This window comes from Rhinatrema bivittatum, chromosome 18 (assembly GCF_901001135.1).
Source record: "Rhinatrema bivittatum chromosome 18, aRhiBiv1.1, whole genome shotgun sequence".
Lineage (NCBI taxonomy): Eukaryota > Metazoa > Chordata > Amphibia > Gymnophiona > Rhinatrematidae > Rhinatrema > Rhinatrema bivittatum.
The window spans coordinates 9811276-9827303 of record NC_042632.1 but is presented as its reverse complement, the minus strand read 5'-3'; the positions used below and the strand labels follow the sequence as shown (position 1 = coordinate 9827303).

General features: G+C 44.1%; 1 protein-coding gene across 2 annotated transcripts in view; it reads right to left on the bottom strand.

Moving 5' to 3' along the window:
- Positions 1-16028, bottom strand: part of KCNIP1 (potassium voltage-gated channel interacting protein 1) — a 516519-nt gene that overhangs the window by 323828 nt on the left and 176663 nt on the right. The gene's annotated exons all lie outside the window — the stretch shown is intronic.

The following is a 16028-nucleotide window of genomic DNA, read 5'->3' as shown; positions in this document are numbered from 1 at the left end:
ACTCGGGCCGTCGGCTGCCAGTATTCAAAATGGCGCCGATAGCCTTTGCCCTTACTATGTCACAGGGGCTACCGGTGCCATTGGTCGGCCCCTGTCACATGGTAGGAGCACAAGATGGCGCCGGCCATCCATTGCTCCTACCATGTGACAGGGGCCGACCAATGGCACCGGTAGCCCCTGTGACATAGTAAGGGCAAAGGCTATCGGTGCCATTTTGAATACCGCAGCCAACAGCCCGAGTGCAGGAAATCGCTCCAGGATCCCTGCTGGACCACCAGGGAATTGTGGCAAGTCTTGGGGGGGTCAGGAGGGTGGGAGGTTGTGGTTAATTAAATTTAAAGGGTTGGGATGGGGGTTTTTTTGGGAAATGAATCGAGTCCCCCGAGAATGGATGCAACGGATTTGGGTCTCGATGAATACGAATACCGAATTGGACAAATCTGTCCCTGCTGCACATCCCTAGTAGACAGTGAGCCTGCTATACTGACCCTACATCCATACTTTAGAAAACATTTCTTAGAATCATCCCATTTTTTCAAGGGGAGGCAGTATTGGTCTGATATTGAAACACAAACACAGAACATAATGGCAATTAAAGAACAACCAGCTCATCCAGTCTATCCATCACACCTCCTGTGCAGCTTTATCCTTCCGCTCTCTCCGAGATCCTTTTTGCCTCATGCTCATTGTAATTCTTCCTGCAGTCAATGCCCTTCCTTCCACAAGGACTGAGTACTGAGGAGCTAGGCACATTCTCAGGGGGTCACTTCAATTGGTCGATTGTGTTGTGAATGCTCAGAAAACTCATTTACAAAAAGGAAAAAAAAGAGACATCTGTGAAAATTCCTAATTTATGAGATTTATGGACACAAACTATTCCCTGAGTTAGATGCTGCAGTAATATTAATGTGTAGTGAGGGTTTTGTTTTCTTTTTAAAGCAAGCAAGTAAATCTTATGCCATAAAATTTCTATATTTCAATTACAAAATACACACCACTATTCCTTGGCTGTAATCTTCAATATTATGCTCATATAATGACTAACTCTGGGCTCATAGTATATTGGTGAATAATTTACAAGTAAATAGTTTTTGTTCCATCTTCTGATTCAGAGGGGGTTTAGGAGTAGGATCCAAGCAATCATCTAGATCATCTTTGGGGGAAAAAAAAAAGGCTACATTTCATTTCTCTCCAAAGGAGAAGGATATTCCCTTTCCCATCACCACAAATGATCTTCTTTATGAATGAGTCCCCCCCTCATATGCTCATTCGCCAGGTACCAAAGGTTTACAGCTTTCCTTAAGGACTAAAAAGCCTTCAGAAACAGCTGCCCTTATCACTCCATTCCCTCCTTCCTCTCAGTACTTTCTCAATGCATAATCTGCCATGCACCATCCATTAAATGCTTCATACTATACACCATCCACCATCTATTAAATTCATCAGAATTAGCATACATTTTGTGAAGTAGTATTCAAGCTCTCTGGTACCAACATATGCTCGTGTGCTAAAGAGTAGGGGCAGTACTACCTCTTTTTTTTTTTTTTTTTTGCAGATTTTTAAATGTAAAAGTAACTTCACAACCCTCACTAAATTTTCTTCTTGGGACTGAAGTTTTGGGGAGTTTTGCATTTTTACTCCCTCCCTAGCCATTTGGCAATTCCCCAATTTTGGGATTGGTCCTGCTCCCCTAAATTTTGTGGTCAAAAGTTTGTGCCAGCAGGGCCGCGGGTGAGCCCATCCTATCTGCGGCAGATGAGAGAAAGAGAGAGGGTCTGGGAATGGCTAAAGACAGAAGAGATAGGCCAGGGATCGCTGGGAGCAGAGCCCATATGCCTGCAGAAGCAAGAAGGAGAGACCAAGAGAACCTGTGAGCCAGATAGAGACTGGAAGGGAGTGTGTGTATATGTGAGGGCACCTCTGTTTGTGTGTGTGTGTGTGTGTGAGAGAGAGAGAAAGAAAAAGAGAGAGAGCCTATGTGAGGGAATGAAAGTGTATGTGTGTGTGAGAGAGAGAGAGCTTATATGAGGCTGTGTGTGTGTGAGAGAAATTGTATGTATACGAAAGAGCAATGGTGTTAGTGAGAGTGAGGGTGTACATGTGAAATGGACATGGAACCTATGTGTGTGTGTGTGTGTGTGTGTGAGTGTGTGTGTGTGAGTGTGTGTGTGAAGGGGCCTGTTTGAATGAATGAATGAAGGCATGTATGAGGGAGAGAGAATGTGCGCGAGTCAGCATGTGTGTGTGTGGTGGGGAGGGAGAGTGTGTACATGTTGGAGAGCCTGTGTATGTTTGGGTGTGAGAGAGAATGAACGTGTTTAATTATATATGTGTATATGAGAAAGTTTGTGCACAACAACCCCTGCTCCCTACCTCATCAGCTAATCCATGACAATCTCCGGGCTTTTCGAAATCAAAAGTTCCCAGGTATGGTGAGTGGTTCATTTTATATCCTTGTTAGTTTTAATCATTGGGTGTTAATATTTGATGTGTGTGCTGTTTTTCAATTTTTATTTTGGAGTTGGAACATTTTATTTTTATGAGTTTTTAATTATTGGATGTCATTCTATTTGTCTGTCATTTTGAAATATTCCATTTACTATTGATGTTTTATATTTCGTCATTTTATTGCTTGATATTTTATGAAGAATGGCAGAGTTTCTTTTTCTCCATTGTTGCGCTACATCCAGAATCTACTGTCATGGTTAACATTTCAGTATTTGTTCACACTTTTTAAAATTTTTATCTTATGGTTTATATTCTGTATTTGGTGAGGTTTTTTCCTGTGTTCTGCATATAGAAACATAGAAACATAGAAATGACGGCAGACAAAGACCAAACGGCCCATCCAGTCTGCCCAGCAAGCTTTCACACTTGTTTTATTTTCCTTCTCATACTTATCTGTTACTCTTGGCCCTTAGTAACCTTTTGGTTCTATTTCCTTTCCACCCCTTCCTTAATGTAGAGAGCAGTGCTGCATCTAAGTGAAGTATCTAGCTTATTTGGTTAGGGGTAGTAACTGCCACAATAAGCAAGCTACTTCCACGCTTATTTGTTTACCCAGCCTGTGCAATTCAGTCCTTGATGGTTGTCTGAATATAAACCCACTTTTTTTCATTCCCCCCTGCCGTTGAAGCAGTGAAGTGCACTGCATATGTATTTCAAGTGAAGTATCATACTATTTCATAATGAAGTATCATGTAATAAAACTTGAGATATTCTGCTAGCATGTAGTTTCTGTGTAGGATTCTATAGCAGGTGGGCTTGTTCTGTTTTCTAATAGGAGGTGTATTGGTGTTTTAGGGCCTGTGTAATATTTACAGTGTTGCTTTTTCATAGGTAGGATTGTTACTATTTGAGTGCTGTACTTAGTGCTGTTTTGGTATGGGAGGTTCACTATATTGCAATTATAATTCAGTTTACTCATGGCTTTGAAAACCAAGCCTACACCCAGCACGCATTACAATAGGTCTAATACCATATGGGCTCCAAGTGGCTTTTTTGCCTTTTAGCAGGATTTTCTGGTTGACATACAATATGTATAAGAACATAAGAAATTGCCAGACTGGGTCAGACCAAGAGTCCATCAAACCCAGCATCCTGTTTCCAACAGCGGCCAATCTAGGCTACAAGTACCTGGCAAATACACATCATTAAATAGATCCCACGCTACTGATGCCAGTAATAGCAGTAGCTGTTTTCTAAGTCAACTTGATTAATAGCAGATAATGGCCTTCTCCTCCAAGAACTTATCCAAACAAAATCCTGCCAGTACGAAGCCCAGAGGATGCTATGCCAGTTCCAGAGTGGGCTGTGCTGGAGCCATTGCCACCCGTAGGAAGGAGAGCTGTACTGGAGCTGCCACCAATAGGTAAGCTGGGGGGGTGGGGGGTGCATGGCCAAACATTTGCCTAGGGTGCTAAATACTCTTGCACTGGCCCTGCCTGCCACTACCACTGCTACTACACTGCTCATGGTACTGTGCCCCAAGAAGCCGAGAGGAATCTGAAAGATAGGAGGGGAGATGGAAAAGAACTTGGGAGCACAGTGATATAGAGGAATCTAAGGAGGAAGGATGAGATGGAGAGGAACCAGGGGAGAACTGGAGAAGGGAAAAGTTAGCAAGGAATCCAAGGGCAGGAGAAAACGAAGAGGACCCTGGCAGGGAAGAGGAGATAGAGAAGAATCTCAAGTAGGGGAGGGGAGAAGAGGATAGAGGGTGGAAGAGATGGGAAAAAACTTAATTGGGGGGATATAAAGATACCTGAGTGAAAGAGCTCGGGGAGGGGGGTAAGGTAGAAAGAGAAAAAGTTAGGGATAGGTGACGAGGAACTTCTGGAGAGAGAAGAACTGGAAGAAAGGGAGAGAAAACATAAGAAGAACATAACATGCCATATTGGCTCAGACCAAGGGTCCATCAAGCCCAGCATCCTGTTTCCAACAGTGGCCAATCCAGGCCATAAGAACCTGGCAAGTACCCAAAAACTAAGTCTATTCCATGTAACCATTGCTAATGGCAGTGGCTATTCTGTAAGTGAACTTAATAGCAGGTAATGGACTTCTCCTCCAAGAACCTATCCAATCCTTTTTTAAACACAGCTACACTAACTGCACTGACCACATCCTCTGGCAACAAATTCCAGAGTTTAATTGTGCGTTGAGTAAAAAAGAACTTTCTCCGATTAGTTTTAAATGTGCCCCATGCTAACTTCATGGAGTGCCCCCTAGTCTTTCTATTATCCGAAAGAGTAAATAACCGATTCACATCTACCCGTTCTAGACCTCTCATGATCTTAAACATGGGAAAAAATGAAAAGTGGATGGGGGGGGGGGGGAGAACTAGGAGGGTGAGGAACAATACCATCTTCATTGTCCCTTTTAAAATACTAGATCAGTCCATGGGTGTAATATTTGAAATTCAGTGCAATTTCTTTTTCTGTGCATAAACAGACTGAAAAGCAGTGCGACTGTGCATGCTTGAGCAGGACAGAGATTTATTTCATTAAAATCAGGACTGTCCTGTATAAAGTTGGATACCTGACCGCCCCAGGCATGGGATTGCACGGTGCGCCAGGCTGTTTCAGTGGCCTGGGGCACCACTGCCAGTTTACTTAAACCTACTTAGCCCCTACTCTTCTTCTTCTCAGATCTCTGGAGCTGTCAGCGGGGCTCCCTGCTTCAGTGTCTAACACAAGGCCTGGTGCAGCTAACGCTCACTGCACTTTTTTCTTTTACAAACCCTGTTTATTTCTGATGTATGAAACATGGTTATATAACTTTCTGGACTTTGTCCAAGTGACTCAGGAGAGGGAAAACTGTGCTGGGGCTGGGAACAAACAGATATCAATGAAAATAAAATCCTTGCTGTGCTGCATTGTCATTTCTGCTCTTTCAGCTGGCCAAGTTGCTGCAGCTTTATTTGTAGAGACAAAATTACCCTCTAAATAAAAAATAAAATAAAATTTAATTATATTTGATTCAATGTTGCAAAAATAAAAGAAAAAAGCAAAAAGGAACGTTCTCCCCCTTTCCCACAAGGCCACGCTTACCTCTTCTGCGTAGAAGAAGAATGTAGAAGAGACAGGCGTGATCCCCAGCCGATAGGGCCAGTTTAAAACGTAGGCACCCCAAAAATCAGAAGTCCCCCTCCCCCCCCCAAAAAAAATAGATTGTCTGCCTTCACTTCCTCCCCCGCCCAGATCTTTCCCATCTCCTCATCTCTGGAGGTGGCTCAGGCCTGCTGCCTCTTTTCGTTTCATCCAGGTCACCACGAGAACTGAAGCTGAACTCCACATGAGGCCATCAGAGACCCAGCCACAGCCACCCTCTGTCTCCTGTGACCAGGGAATCCCATTTGAGGAGGAAAATGCCAATGGATCTGTGAATTCAGCTTAGGTTCTTGCAGGGGCCAGAATGAAGAGGAAAGTGGTGGCAGTGCTGGCAACATTGCGACAGCTATCAACATCCCGCTCTGGAGGCAGCTGCCTGCACTGCTTATAGAAAAATCCAAGCCTGCCAGTCACTCCCAGCCTGCTGGCTCCTAACAGAGGCGTAGCCAGGGTCTCCGGTGCCTGGGGACCAATGCATTTCTGTTACCTCCCTGGCACCCTCCCCCCTCCCAATCCTCCTTGTGGAAATGCTTAAGTGCAAGAAAGTCAGACTAATAGAAACCCCAGGAAAGAAATGAATTGACGACACTTGTGAACAGCCTGTGGGGCAAAAGCTTCCCTGCCTGCAGAGAGACCACCAACCTTGCCCCTTCCCTCTGCGGTACTGCAAGCAAACAAAAACATTCTCTGGTAAAGACCAAGAGTCAAGGATTTTGATGTAAAATTTATACATTCTTTCAAATTTTTCAATTTTTCCACTTCTGTCTAGTAGGAGAAAAAAAAGGAAAAACCATTTCAAAATGTGTCTTTTCTCCAGAACTGCATACATCACTGCAGTCTCATTACAGTTCACTGCCGTCCCCTCACCAAATACAGAATAACTGACCACAAATTAGAAAGAGAAACATGGAGACAAAGGCTGAACTGGAAATCCTTGCCTGCAGTATAATATAGAAATATATTCAGATGCACATTTTCCAAAAATGACATCGAGAAAATCAAACTCTCTTACTTCCCATCCCAGAGAAACAGAAACAACAGTAGTCACTCTCCAGCCTCCCAGGCCCCAGCAGTCTTGCTCCCATTTCTCATTCCCCTCTCCCCTCCCAGCAGTGGTGCTCCCCAGCCTCTCTACCCTCCCAAACCTCCCAGCCAGACAATGATGCGAAAACAGAAACATCACCATTCCTCATAAAGCAGAGTTGCTTACCTGTAGCAGGTGTTCTCCTAATACAGCAGGATATTAGTCCTCACACATGGGTGTCATCATAGGATGGAGCCAAGCACAGAAAACCTATGTCTATATTTCTGGAACTTTGACTGTGCATACTGAGCATGCCCAGCGTGCTCTATACCACGTGTCCACACGAGGTCCCTCTTCAATCTCGTAACATAAAATTATGATTAAAATAAAAAACAAGAGAAACCCAACTCCATGGCATGGCGGGTGGGTTTCGTGAGGACTACCATCCTGCTGTCCTAGGAGAACACCTGTTACAGGTAAGCAACTCTGCTTTCTCCTAGGAAAAGCAGGATGGTAGTCCTCACACATGGATGAATCCCAAGCTACAGGCTGCTCCCCAACACAAAATGGGACCAACAAGCACCAACCAGGTGCCAACGGGCACAACAACCACAGTGCTGTTGGTAACAGACAGGGAGACAGCCTGAACCCAAACAATCTCTCCCCCTAAGTGATCCCGGGTCCATTCACTCCTTCCACTGCCCCAAGTGATCCCGTGTTCAGTCATGCCTTCCCCCACAAGCAATCCTCAATCCATTCACTCCTTCCACACAGCATTCCCTGGTGTATTTCCTCCCCTCCCAATGATCCCTGATTCAATCACTCACCCACCTATTCTAAAACAAGAAGAGGAGAATGGGCCTTGCAGCTGCTCAGGCACTTCCTCTTTCCTCCTCCCTCCTCCCCTGTGGAGTCCCAGTGTCATGTGGTTCTAAGTGCACCAATCAGGCCTTGGCAGAAGAGGAAGTGCCTGAGCAGCTGCAAGGCCCCATTTTCCTCCTCCTGTTTTAGGGTAGGCGGGTGTGTGAAGTAAACCGGAGGAGGAGGGGAGAGTTCTCCTACTGCACCAATGCTTTTGTTTCTTCATTTTACCCCCTACAGCCCAGCAGCCTTGCCCCCCTTGCTACGCCACTAGCTCCTAGTTCGAAAATGGCAACAGTCAACCCTGAGGCTGGCAGTTTTTTTGTTTTATGGCTAAATGGCTGTAAAACATAAAGGCCTGTGCCATTTTCATACTTAGAAACTTGCTAAATTTCACCCAGAGATTCAGGGAAATTGTATCAATTGCTGGGGAACGACTAGAAAGCTCTGGGCCTCTCTGTTTACTGGTCTAACCACGCCCCATTCAGGAAGCCTACAGGTAACAGAAGCAGATTGTTGCGTTCGTGCCTGCTCATGCCCTCGCTCCACCCTCGCTACCTCTGAGGCAACTCCCTTCTGGTCTGATGGACAGTTGCTGCTGTGGCTTTTCCTCGCCGTTTCTTCCCAGAGTCCCTGGGCTGGCCTGACGCTGCAGATCTGCCATGTTCTGATGATGTAGGGCGCGCGCGCGCTCCAAAGTTTGTACCAGCAAGGGCGCGAACCTCGGGGGCGTCCCCCGCTTCCAACATAAAAGGTCTTTGCTTATGCTTACAAATTGAGTTAGCATGGGATTGATTGCAGGGATCATCTCGACCCGCTTCATTCTCCGCTGCTCTGCCTCCTCGACCTTACCAGGGGTACCCGTTCCTCGGGGGCCCCGCTCTCTCCTCTTGTTTTCAGATTGCTAAGACGGGATCCGGTACTCGCTCCTTGAGGGCCTATGTCCCTGAATGCTCAGAAGACTCCCTATTGCCTGGAAGCGATCGCAGACGTGAACATTGGGAGTTTCTATTCCAGTTGCATATAGGAACCGGTACTCGCTCCTCGAGGGCCCATGTTCCTAGAACCCTGAAGATTCTCTTCTATTTCAGAAGTTATTTCTTATACAGATATTGTGAGTTCTTATTTCCGTTTGCATATAGGAACCAGTACTCGCCTAGAGGCTCCTGTTCCTGAATATACTAATTATTCTCTATTGCCTAGAAACCATTGCAGAGATAGATAGATAACTGTGAGTTAACATTGCTCTCTCAGAGCTGTCCCTGGAACCAGGTACTCGCTCCTCGAGGACCTAACTCTCTCCAGCTACTGAGCCTTCTTATTAATCTATGTGAGTGTATCATCTACTGGTTATGTATCCAGCATACCCTGTCTTCTCTCTATCTATGAGTCTCTCTCTACAGCTCAGCAAACCCGGAGATAGCAGTTCCAGGATTTGAGGGACTTCAGCCCTGCCGGGCACTTCAGCTCACTACTGCCACCTCTGGTGGTTCTACTACCTGTCTAATAAAAAACTATCTGTGTCTGTCTCCATACTCCGGCCTAGCCGGTGGTCCCTCTCAAGATATCCCCCTAGGGGCGCTGTCATCTGCCATCGACCCAAGGATTCACCATTCTACATTAGAGTGCTCATCTCTCACACTTCAAGAGCTGAGTACAACAAACTGCTACCTTGCAGTCTAACCCTCAACAGTTTGCCAACAGGTTGCTAATCCTAGCAGCTCCTACAACAGATTGCTACTCCGCAGTCTAACCTATAGCAGATTGCAGACTCCTAGCAGAGTCGCTAACAGATTGCTAGCTCCTCCCCTCTGGGGGAGCAAGCTCAACAGGATTGCTAATTCCTTCCCTTGGGAGAAGCAAACCCTAACAGACTGCTAACTCCCAGCTCTAACACAGAGCTTTCCTAACAGATTGCTAACTCCTAGCAGAGAAGACAACACAGATACATGAGCCTGAAGCACACACACACTACAGACAGCAAGTGGGGAATAATGGAAAAGTGCTGCAACACACATGGTCCAGTCTGCAACTGTGCTTGGGAGCAGCGACTTATAGGGGGTGGGAGTAGGGTTGCCAACTGGCTCCAGATTTTCAGGACAGGTTGCTCCAGTCCTGGTTTTACTCCCCTACATGCAGGTAGTTATAGCCTTGCTTTTCTTAAGGAATGCAATAGAGAAATCAGAATAAGTCCCAGTATGCCATGGGGTAAAATCAGGACTGGATCAACCTGCCCTGAAAATCTGAAGTCAGTTGGTAACCCTAGGTGGAAGCAAACAGAAAGCTGAGGGGTGATCCTGGATGAGGTGAAGTGGTGGTGATGGGGGAGAGAAGAGAAAGAGTGGATTATTGGGGAAGGGGCAGAGACTGGAAAAGACAATTTTATTTATTTATAAAATTTATTCTGCCTTTTTCAAAGACATTGTACAAAGCAGATTAGAACAGTCTACACAAATTAATCATTATTTATACATCAAATCAAAATTAAACATACAAATATTCAGACATGCCTTCAATAATCTACTTTTCTATTAAAATTAACATGATTAAACAAATACACTTAATTATTTTCAGAACCTTTTCACATCCAATTCTAATCTAAGAGATAACAGAAGACAGTTCCATAAAATGGGCATAGCTACATAAAATGCCCAAGATCGCACCAACTGCAAATGATACTCTTTATTTGTAAGAATTTCTAACTTTCCATGTTCTGATGACTGCAAAGACCACCCAGGGACATATGGACTTAACATATGTTTCAGATATCCTGGTCCATCTTCTTGCAATGCTTTGAAAACCATTATTTAAAAATCTTATATCCTGCTACTGTCCAGTGTGGGTTACAAATGTAACATAGATGATCATCATTACACAAGTAAAAAACAAACAAAATACAAACATAAAAAATAAAACAGCCTTTAAAACCATTATTATTTAAACCATTTGCCCCAAATTCTTCAAAGATCAACTGTTTCTAAAAACCTTGATATCTTTCTACCCCATAAATCCAATGGAAGGGAGTTCTACAGGACTGGTGCATTACATAAGAAAGCAAGAGCCCAAGTTGCCTGTAACCTAAAGTCCCTTTCTGCTGGAACTGCCAACAAATACGTTCCATGGACTCTTAGTACACGCTGTGAATAATACTATGTTTTTTAACACATTGCTGATCTATGGTTTAAAAGTCAATCTCAAATATCAGAATTCCCAAATGATGAGTTTGACAAAAATGGATAATTCTTCCCATTAAATTGGAAATGAGGGATGTCATCAACACTTAAGATATGACTAATCCATAAACATTGTTTTTGCCAAATTCAGGACTAGTTCATTTGACACCACACAACTCTCTACCACTGGTGAACACTTAGATCATGTGCAAAAGATATCTGGATTGAACCAGATACATGGAATACAAGTTGTATATTATCTGCATAAATTGTATAAATAATTCCTATAGGCCTACATATAAATTAAACAGGTTGGCCAACAAGGTTGTCCCTTGTGGAATCCCTGTATTTAGTGGCCTATGCTCAGAAATACTCCTGTTAACTTTTTACCTAAAATGATCAAGAAGATGAAAACAAGACCAACTATTTAAAGATGCAATACCAATTGTAGCCAGTTTTATAGAAACATAGAAATGATGGCAGAAGAAGACCAAACGATCCATCCAGTCTGCCCAGCAAGCTTTCACTCCCCCCCACCCCCATACTTATCTGTTACTCTTGTCCCTTGTAAGTGACTTTTTTTGTTCTATTTCCCTTCCACCCCCGCCATTGATTTATTCCCTTCCACCCCCACCAAAGTAGTTAGCAGTGCTGGAGCTGCATCTAAATGAAGTATCTAGCTAACTGGTTAGGGGTATCAGTGCTGGAGCTGCATCTAAATGAAGTATCTAGCTAATTGTTTAGGGGTAGTAACCGCCATCATAGCAAGTTACTCCCACACATGTTTATCCAGCCTGTGCAACTCAGTCCTTGTTGGTTGCTGTCCGAATGTAAATCATCTTTTCAACATTCCCCCTGCCGTTGAAGCAGAGATCTTTTCATCATTCCCCCTGCATTTGAAGCAAAGAACTATGCTGGATATCATTCAAAGTGAAGTATCAGGCTTATTTGGTTTGGGGTAGTAACCGCCATATCAAGCAAGCTACTCCCCTGCTTTTTTGTGGATGCAAATCCTTTTTTTCACATTTCCTCTTGCCATTGAAGCATAGAGCAATGTTGAAGTCGCACTAACCGTGTGTATGTTTATTGAATTAGGATATTAATCTCCAGGTAGTAGCCATCATTCCCGCAACCCGCCCCCATGCCTCGTCACTTCATTCACATCTGCTAGACTTTATGGATCCACAGTGTTTATATCCCACACCTCTTTGAAATCCTTCACAGTTTTGGTCTTCACCACTTCCTCTGGAAGGGCATTCTAGGCATCCACCACCCTCTCTGTGAAGGAATACTTTCTGACATTGGTTCTGAGTCTTCCTCCCTGGAGTTTTAAATCATGACCCCTGGTTCTGCTGATTTATTTGCAACGGAAAGGGTTTGTCGTTGTCTTTGGATCATTAAAACCTTTCAAGTATCTGAAAGTCTGTATCATATCACCTCTGCTCCTCCTTTCCTCCAGGGTGTACATATTTAGATTCTTCAATCTCCCCTCATAAGTCATTTGATGAAGACCCTCCACCTTTTTGGTCGCCCTTCTCTGGACCGCCTCCATCCTGTCTCTGTCTCTTCGGAGATACGGTGTCCAGAACTGAACAGAGTACTCCAGGTGAGGCCTCACTAAGGACCTGTACAAGGGGATAATCACATGCCTTTTCTTACTCGATATTCCTCTCTCTATGCAGCCCAGCATTCTTCTGGCTTTAGCTATCGCCTTGTCACATTGTTTCACCAACTTCAGATCATTAGACACTATCACCCCCAGGTCTCTCTCCTGCTCCGTGCACATCAGCCCTTCTCCCCCCGTCGAATACAGTTCTTTCGGATTTCCACACCCCATAGGCATGACTCTGTACTTCTTGGCGTTGAATTTCAGCTGCCATATCTTCGACCACTCTTCCAGTTTCCTTAAATCCCATCTCATTCTCTCCACTCCTTCCGGCGTGTCCACTCTGTTGCAGATCTTAGTGTCATCTGCAAAAAGACAAGCCTTACCTTCTATCCCATCCACAATGTCGCTCACAAAGATATTGAACAGGACCGTCCCAACACCGATCCTTGCAGCACTCTGCTCAACAAAGCTCTCTCTTCAGAGTAAGTTCCATTCACCACTACACATTGTCTTCTATCCATCAACCAGTTTGTAATCCAGGCCACCACCTTGGCACTCACTCCTAAGTTTCTCATTTTATTCACCAGTCTCCTGTGCGGGACCATGTCGAAAGCTTTGCTGAAGTCCAAGTAGATGACATCGAGCGCTCTTCCTCGTTCCAATTCCTTGGTTACCCAGTCAAAAAAGTGAATCAGATTTGTCTGACAGGATCTTCCCCTGGTGAATCCATGCTGGCTATGGTCCAGCAATTCTCCCGACTGTAGATAGTTCACTATTCTTTCTTTCAACAGCGACTCCATTACTTTTCCCACCACCGAGGAGAGGCTAACAGGTCTGTAGTTACCAGCCTCTTCTCTGTTCCCAATCTTGTGAAGCGCGACCACCACCGCTCTTCTCCAATCACTTGGCACCACTCTTTTTTCTAGGGATCTATTGAACAGGTCACATAGCGGACCCGCCAGCACATCTCTGAGCTCCCTCAGTATCCTGGGATGAACGGCAACAGGCCCCTTGGATTTTTCCACTTTCAGTTTCCCCAGCTCTTCCCATACATTCTCTACTGTACATGGAGTTTCATCTACTCTTGATAAGAGATTCTTCTGGGACAGTATCAAATGCAGAGGTCACATCTAGCAAAATTATAATCACAGAATTTCCTTTATCTACTTCCGTTAATAAAGAATTTGTACCATGATTTGATCGAAATCCACACTGATTTGGATCTAATATGTCACTGTCTATTAGAAAATCATTTAATTTACGTAAAATACATATTTTCATGATTTTAGACAGACTTGGCAAATTAGAAATAGGTCTACAATTCAACAGTTACACGTGTCAGCTGAGACCTTTTTTAATGTTGGCCTCACACATACTACTTTTAAAGAGATGAGCAAATATCCCTCCTGAAAAGAGGTAATGTCCCTAATCATTTCAGCAAATGTATTTTTTAATGACCGACCAGCTGTTATGGTTTTGAGGTGTTGGAGTGGATTATTGGGTACTGTGGTGATGACCACTCCCGCGGGGAGGAGCCAAGTGAGGATCCACAGTACTAGGCTAGACTCTAGACATGCAAACACAGAGATTTGTCTTTTATCATACAGCAGAATGATACCACCAGACATGGCAGTAGTGAGGTGATCCAGAGGTAGCAGTCCAGGGGCCCTCGGCAGAGAAGACCCGTCTCGCAATGATAGTATAGGGAGTGCAGGATGCAGGTTTCCAGTGCTGATCTGTAGATGAGACAAACTGACAAAGTTAGATTACTCCCTAAGTTGGTAGCTGTATAGATGGAGATCCCAGCAGACAGAAGTAGTTGAATACAGGCACAAGGCAGGGAGAGCAAGCCCTCGAGGAACGAATACCTGATCCCTGATAGGCACCTGAAAGAAAGCAAAGGGCCCCCGAGGAGCGGGTACCCAGGTTAGAGAATTACCCCAAAGGGCAGAGAGAGCTTCCAGCGGCAGCAGGGAAGCGCAGAGTAGTTTAGACCAGACAAGTCCAATCCTTGCTAACTCGATTTGTTAGCAAACGAAGGGCAGGCTAAATACCCGGATGGCGTGACGTCACTCGAGGAGGCCGCCCCCGAGGTTCATAAGAACATAAGAACATAAGAAAATGCCATACTGGGTCAGACCAAGGGTCCATCAAGCCCAGCATCCTGTTTCCAACAGTGGCCAATCCAGGCCATAAGAACCTGGCAAGTACCCAAAAACTAAGTCTATTCCATGTAACCATTGCTAATGGCAGTGGCTATTCTCTAAGTGAACCTAATAGCAGGTAATGGACTTCTCCTCCAAGAACTTATCCAATCCTTTTTTAAACACAGCTATACTACCTGCACGAACCACATTCTCTGGCAACAAATTCCAGAGTTTAATTGTGCGTTGAGTAAAAAAGAACTTTCTCCGATTAGTTTTAAATGTGCTCCATGCTAACTTCATGGAGTGTCCCCTAGTCCTTCTACTATCTGAAAGAGTAAATAACCGATTCACATCTACCCGTTCTAGACCTCTCATGATTTTAAACACCTCTATCATATCCCCCCTCAGTCGTCTCTTCTCCAAGCTGAAAAGTCCTAATCTCTTTAGTCTTTCCTCATAGGGGAGTTGTTCCATTCCCCTTATCATTTTGGTAGCCCTTCTCTGTACCTTCTCCATCGCAATTATATCTTTTTTGAGATGCGGCGACCAGAATTGTACACAGTATTCAAGGTGCGGTCTCACCATGGAGCGATACAGAGGCATTATGACATTTTCCGTTTTATTCATCATTCCTTTTCTAATAATTCCCAACATTCTGTTTGCTTTTTTGACTGCCGCAGCACACTGAACCGACGATTTCAATGTGTTATCCACTATGACACCTAGATCTCTTTCTTGGGTTGTAGCACCTAATATGGAACCCAACATCGTGTAATTATAGCATGGGTTATTTTTCCCTATATGCATCACCTTGCACTTTTCCACATTAAATTTCATCTGCCATTTGGATGCCCAATTTTCCAGTCTCACAAGGTCTTCCTGCAATTTATCACAATCTGCTTGTGATTTAACTACTCTGCACAATTTTGTGTCATCTGCAAATTTGATTATCTCACTCGTCGTATTTCTTTCCAGATCATTTATAAATATATTGAACAGTAAGGGTCCCAATACAGATCCCTGAGGCACTCCACTGTCCACTCCCTTCCACTGAGAAAATTGCCCATTTAATCCTACTCTCTGTTTCCTGTCTTTTAGCCAGTTTGCAATCCACGAAAGGACATCGCCACCTATCCCATGACTTTTTACTTTTCCTAGAAGCCTCTCATGAGGAACTTTGTCAAACGCCTTCTGAAAATCCAAGTATACTATATCTACCGGTTCACCTTTATCCACATGTTTATTAACTCCTTCAAAAAAGTGAAGCAGATTTGTGAGGCAAGACTTGCCCTGGGTAAAGCCATGCTGACTTTGTTCCATTAAACCATGTCTTTCTATATGTTCTGTGATTTTGATGTTTAGAACACTTTCCACTATTTTTCCTGGCACTGAAGTCAGGCTAACCGGTCTGTAGTTTCCCGGATCGCCCCTGGAGCCCTTTTTAAATATTGGGGTTACATTTGCTATCCTCCAGTCTTCAGGTACAATGGATGATTTTAATGATAAGTTACAAATTTTTACTAATAGGTCTGAAATTTCATTTTTTAGTTCCTTCAGAACTCTGGGGTGTATACCATCCGGTCCAGGTGATTTACTACTCTTCAG